The sequence below is a fragment of the Octodon degus genome, unplaced genomic scaffold (genome assembly GCF_000260255.1).
Source record: "Octodon degus isolate 3935 unplaced genomic scaffold, OctDeg1.0 scaffold00070, whole genome shotgun sequence".
Taxonomy (NCBI): Eukaryota; Metazoa; Chordata; class Mammalia; order Rodentia; family Octodontidae; genus Octodon; species Octodon degus.
This window is the reverse complement of record NW_004524646.1, coordinates 8912272-8918271: the sequence shown is the minus strand read 5'-3', so window position 1 is coordinate 8918271 and position 6000 is coordinate 8912272. Positions and strand designations below refer to the sequence as shown.

At 39.5% G+C, this 6000-nt stretch overlaps 1 long non-coding RNA gene across 1 annotated transcript in view; it reads right to left on the bottom strand.

Moving 5' to 3' along the window:
- Positions 1-6000, bottom strand: part of LOC111817788 — a 42526-nt gene that overhangs the window by 10551 nt on the left and 25975 nt on the right. Inside the window, exon 2 of the long non-coding RNA XR_002821904.1 lies at positions 4404-4479. This is a non-coding gene — a long non-coding RNA (uncharacterized LOC111817788). The remainder of the gene's footprint in view (positions 1-4403; positions 4480-6000) is intronic.

Sequence of the window (6000 nt, the reverse complement as noted above, 5' to 3'; positions counted from 1 at the left end):
AATCTACTGGAGAAAAGGGCCCATTTATCCAAAATGACTACAGAAAGACTGAGATCCCTGTGCAGTACATATATATTTACTTGTAGAAGTCAGGCTAGGAAAAGGTTCTAAAGAAAACAATATAGAAGATTTTTTTATGTTTACGTTCTGAAAACATAAACATAACCATAAAAAAAATGGAAGAACACATGCAAAAACAGCCTCTTTTCACAATCACACTACATGGACCCCGCTTTTGCTAACTCAGGCTCCTGTGGGTCCATGTGAGTGGTGGAAATGAGCATAGCAGTCCTTCACTGATCCTTTCAGCTACCTAAGGTCAAACAAGGTCTGAAAACATCCAATGAAAAATTTCAGAAATAAAATGCCTATAATTTTAGCCTGAATGTGCCTCATCCCTTTGCCCAGGTCATATACACAGCACATTAATGCCACAGGTCACCGCAGCCATCTTGGTCATTAAAAGCATCGTAAGGCTTGCATTCCAGCAGCCAAACCCTCCCATCCCATCTCCTCGGGGAGAAACACAGAAGGGTGAGAATATTGCACTAAATTATTCTGAGACACAGAAATTCACTAAAAACTATTATATTATAGCATAACAACGTTATAGCATATTGTTAAAATTGTTTTATTATTGCTGCTAATTTCATACTGTGCCTAGTTTATAAGTCTAAATTATCGTAGGTGTGCATCTATAGAAATGAAGATTACACACGGGCTAAGCACTATCTGCAATATCAGACCTTCGCTGGAGCACTTGAATTTCTCTACCAACGCTGGAATTAGACGGCATTCTTAGCATCTCATACTGACTGAGTCCTGAGCACAACTCAACATGGAAAAAGGTGCGACAAGAGACAGTGGCACAGCAGACAACGCCATAGTTGCAAATGTATTTAACCCATAAAGTAGTTTATCCTTTCTACAACGTCATAACACACACACACACACACACACACACACACAATATATCATTATTTCTTCCTAGTTCTACTCAAAAAAAGTTTAAAAACAATAGCCAGCATAATAACAAGCATCCCTAGCATATGAGCTTTATCTTGAAATATCGCTTCCATCAATAAAGCCAGGTCCCTCGAAGAAATGACTGATTCCAGGACTGGAGCTGGAATCTCTACAACAAGCTTGGAACATTTGTGATACTAAGCAGTGAGAAAGCTATTGAAGTTTACAACGGTTTATCCCATACAGGTCTAAGGAGCAGCCTCAACATGGGAAAGATGGGAAAATTTGAGTCAATAAAGTCAAACCACAATGCATTAAAACACATAAAGTGAGCAAAGCTAAGTGTTCATAAGTGAATAAGCATTGAGTGGCCAAGAGGAAACCACTTCATTACAAGAAGTGCTAAACAAAGGGAAAGCCTCAACTGTGCTTTATTTCCTAAATGAAATGTACCAATGGGGAGCCAAACAGAAGAAAAATTTCTCTTACAAAAGAATTTAAGCAATAAATGAAGCAATGAGGACAGATTATTACCATCATCACCAATCCCATCTCCTAATGAATTAACGGGCCCGAGCATTAAGCACTGGTAGCTACTGACATCAATATACCAGTGATATCCATTTGTTTCCTGATAAAAGAACATCACCATCACCCCCAAAGTTAGGATGCCAAAAAAACTCACAAGAGGTGGGGGGAAGGACAGAGCACAGGAATCCAATCAGTAACTCCAGCTGCGTGAAGCCCTGTACCACATATAATTCCAGTTCTTCCAAAAATAAAGGGGAAAAGAGAAGTAATGTGAAGAACACTAGACTCTATAAAACTTCTCGAAAACAGAACAGAAACCACAGTGCTACAGGCAGACACCTGAGAGAAAAACAAGGAAGTATTTACCATCAAAGACATTTCTTTGGGGAAGTGGACGAAAGCTGCGATTGGGATGGGCCATGTGGTCGGCAGAGTTCTGCTTCTCAGCTGAGATGGTGCTCAGGAGAGTGCCATCTGATTCATTACGGCTATTTTGCTTGACATATTTTGCTGGAATGGGTAATATTTTATCTTTTTAAACATTAAAAAAAATTCCTACTAAAATTGACAATGACCAACGGATCAAAACTGGAAGAAATCTTCACATTCAACACCCTGGCCTCCTCCCTACCTCTGCAAAAAGAAAAGAACTCCTAAGCAAAACCTAGTTCATATGCTGCAAACTATTAGTAACCGTTTTAGATTATTACTTTTGCTTTTTATAGATAATTCTTACATAGTATGTATTAAAGAAATGAGCTTTTTATAAGTAGTAGCCCCAATTCGTCTTTACTTTTTGTGTTTACTTTTATAGCTTTTGAATTTCATGTCACCTTTAGAAATACCTCCAAGTCGAAAAAAAAATTTTTTTAGTATCTCCAAGTTTTCCTCTGGTTATTTTATGGCTCATCTTTTACTTTAACATTCTGATCTGCTGGCCTTTATTTTGGTATAAAGCACAGGGGAGAGGTCCGCTTTTAGAGGCGGTTATCCAGCTTTGCTGCTTTTCCTTCCCCGTCGCTCATATGCATAATGGCAAATTGGCATGCAAGGAACTTAACCATAACATAGCCGACCCAAGTGAACCGAAAGTATTCATACGAAGTGGTCACATGGAGGTCTTAGACTACCAATGTCTTTGCAAAATCAAATTTTAAAAAGTGGAAAAATGGTTTTATACTCAAAACTAACTCTGCCTTAGGTTAAAGCTCCCTCACACCTAGCTCTGCTCCACATGAATGTTAAGAAGCCACTGAAACACAGCTCTGACAGAGGCCCCTATGACAGAGTACATTCCTGTCAAACATGCTGATGCAAAACTCCCGCCAAGCGGGGGTCCTACTGAAAAAGGATGTAAGTGGCCTCCCTGTGAGAGCCCCGCCATGGTAGGTGGCTTTGCATGGCCGCTCCAAAGCACAGGGAGAGCTTCTGCTCAGTGGAGGAACCAACCACACACTGACAAGGGAACTTCTCAAGGTACTGAGGGGCACAGAAGAGTGAAGGAAAGGTAGCTGGTATACCGCACACTGACACAGGTCAGCTCTACATGACAGAGGCCTAGAAAATGGTTATACCTGGTGATAGATTCCACTTGCTATTATTTTGAAACAAAACTGGTATTTGTAAAATTGGTCTGTAGATTAAATTGCTTCTATTATATTTATGATACCAATACGCATTCATTCCCACTCCCAAAAAAAAAACACCTAAGAAGCATCTCTTTTACCATAACCTAACACATTAAAGCATCAGAAGAGTGACTGTTCCTTAAAGGCTTTAAAGACTTCTATTGTCAAAGTCCAATAATACCAAGTGTTGGTAAGAAGGCAGAACTGGAACTCTCAGACACTGTACACCATGCCAACTATTCCCACCAGTCGGATTGACATTTTTTTTTTTAAATTTTATTTATATTTGTGTGTGTGTGTGTGTGTGTGTGTGTGTGTGTGTGTGGCCAGCTCAGTCCACCAGGGGGCGGGGCGGGCTGGCACGTGGTGCTGGGGGATTGAACGGCGGTCCCTGTGCTTTGCTAAGCTTGTTCTAAGTAGGTGCTTTAGACCACTGAGCCATCTCACCAGCCCCAAGTCGGCTTGACATTAATGCTAACCAGTCCAGCAATTCTACTTCTTGTACCTACGACAAATGAAAATGGATGCACCTAATGAAACCAACATAGGGCTAGCAGATGCAGAGAACAGTTAGTATCTCCCAGGCTGAGGCACAATAGCCAAGAAAGGACCACTTCACTGGCAGGCTGCAGCACAGCCGTCTGGGTGGCAGAGTTCTCTGGAGGGCGGGCAAGGGATCGAGCTAGAGCCAGTCCACTGTAGCCTACCCCCCACAGTACAGTGGCAGCAAGAAGCTGCCTATTACAGAGCTAATGAAACTCACAGGAGAGTGAGTACAGCTACCAGCACACCTTAAGGGAAGAGAAAAAGAAGCAAGATACTGCAACAGCAAAAAAGCCCCTTCCCCTGCTATATCCAGTATGAACCCTTTTGCCTTCCCCTGGCACAATCATACATTATTCTACAAAGACAAAAATGTTTACAGGCCTAGTTCAAACATTACCAACGAAGAAGGGTAAATTTAGAGTTGAGAAATGATAAACTGATAATCACACACATCTGTATAGACTGATAAATTTTTATGAATGCATAATCCTTATGCAACAATGATATAGAACATTTTCATAATATCATAAAGTTCCCTAAAGCGCCTTTCTGCTGACACCCATTCCTTCTTCCAAACAAAGCCTCAGCCCTGTGACATTCCAGGGGTGCCCCACTTGCTTAGGGGGATACTTCTACCAACTTTTTCTGAGATGCATGTCTAGACCCAAGGCTCCCTGGCAGCACTTCCCATCCCCATGTGACCTCCACTGTCCTCAAGGCCTCTCTTATTACCTCGGCAAAGGTTACAGGAAGTCCCCCAACATGAAATCTGTGCTTCTTAATCTCCTTGTTGCTTTTCAGGCAATTTCTGCAAAGAAAGAGGAATTATTTAAAACCATAAGTATCTGCTCACAAAAATAACCACAAGTACTTGCCTTAGTTGGTTATTGAGTGTTCTAAAGAACTTAAAATTCATTTGAATCAAACAATCACCCCAGTACAATACAAGTTCCTTTTAATAATGAAACCAGTGTCTGTGTTACGGTTTCTATTAAAGAATACACTGAAAGGGTACAACCCGTAACCAAAGTAAATCTTTCTGCACAATTTCAGGCACTTGGCTCAAATCTACTATTATAGTAGTCAATGCAACAAAAAGGGATTCAGAGAAAAGAATAAAGTTTATCATAATACATTACATAATCTGACTACTTCTTTCCCTCTGATACTAAATGAAATGCAGATGCAACTGAAAAACGCATCAAAATGCAAATCAATACTGCCCTTTGCTGAAATCACTCGCTAGTATATCCCATATTAGCATATTCACCAAAATTTAATTGTAAACAGAATAATTATGGTACTAAAGTTATTAAATACACAAAGCAAGCTTGGAACTATACATATTCAAATAGAATTTCAGTGGCAGATCAACTTTTATATCTGAAACAATACCCTAATTAATAGTCAGCTCTAATGATAAAACGGTCCTGTTTTTCAGATAACATTCCAAAAAAAGTTCTGCTATGAATATTAAAATAAACTTTTGTGAATAGATTTTAAAATTTCAATAGCTATATTTATCACAATACGGTACTGTATTTAGACAACTGGCATTTTTTCAAGTCCTGGATTCAAATTTGGAATATTTTTAATCTGCTGAAAAGAGAAAAAAAAGCTTGACTGAATCACAACAATGACACTTAACAGACTTAATGAGCTCTATGAATTCATCACACTCATTTGGGAAGTTACGATGCCATAGGAAACTCATTATACTCAAGTGACTACTCATAAATCTTCCTAAGTAGGTATGCCTGTAAGTTCCTTTAGGGGGTGTATATTTGCACGCCGTTTTCTTTCAAGTTACAAACTTCTCTCATACGCTGTACACTGTATAGAAACACACTGACTCAAGAGTAACTCAGGACAGGCTGAACTCAGCGTTTTGGCAACAGCAGCTCATTGCTACTTCTCACGGTAGCCTTTTCTCGCGCGCCCTCCACGTATAGTTAATGAAATCCTTCTCCTAGTCAAAGGTCTAGTCTTCAATCAGCTATCACTTCTGAAGTATTTTTCATAATTCTCATGGCACATAAGAAAGCTCCCTAAAAGTTTAGAAGCTCTCTGGATGCAAGAACTGTCTTAACCACAATACATTATACTTTGTAGGAATTCAATAAATTTCCACAACCAAACAGCTTTATGCTTAACTATATAGATCACCCTACCACCACTCCTTTTGAAGTTCTGCCTCATTCCCTGTAACACATATGTTGAATTGTTTATTTTCCTCAAGACTATAATTCGCCTCCTAAGTCCTAAGTCTCCTCAGATGACAAACTAGTTTAGAAAGAAATAAAAAAAAAAAAAACACATTAGTTTCAAA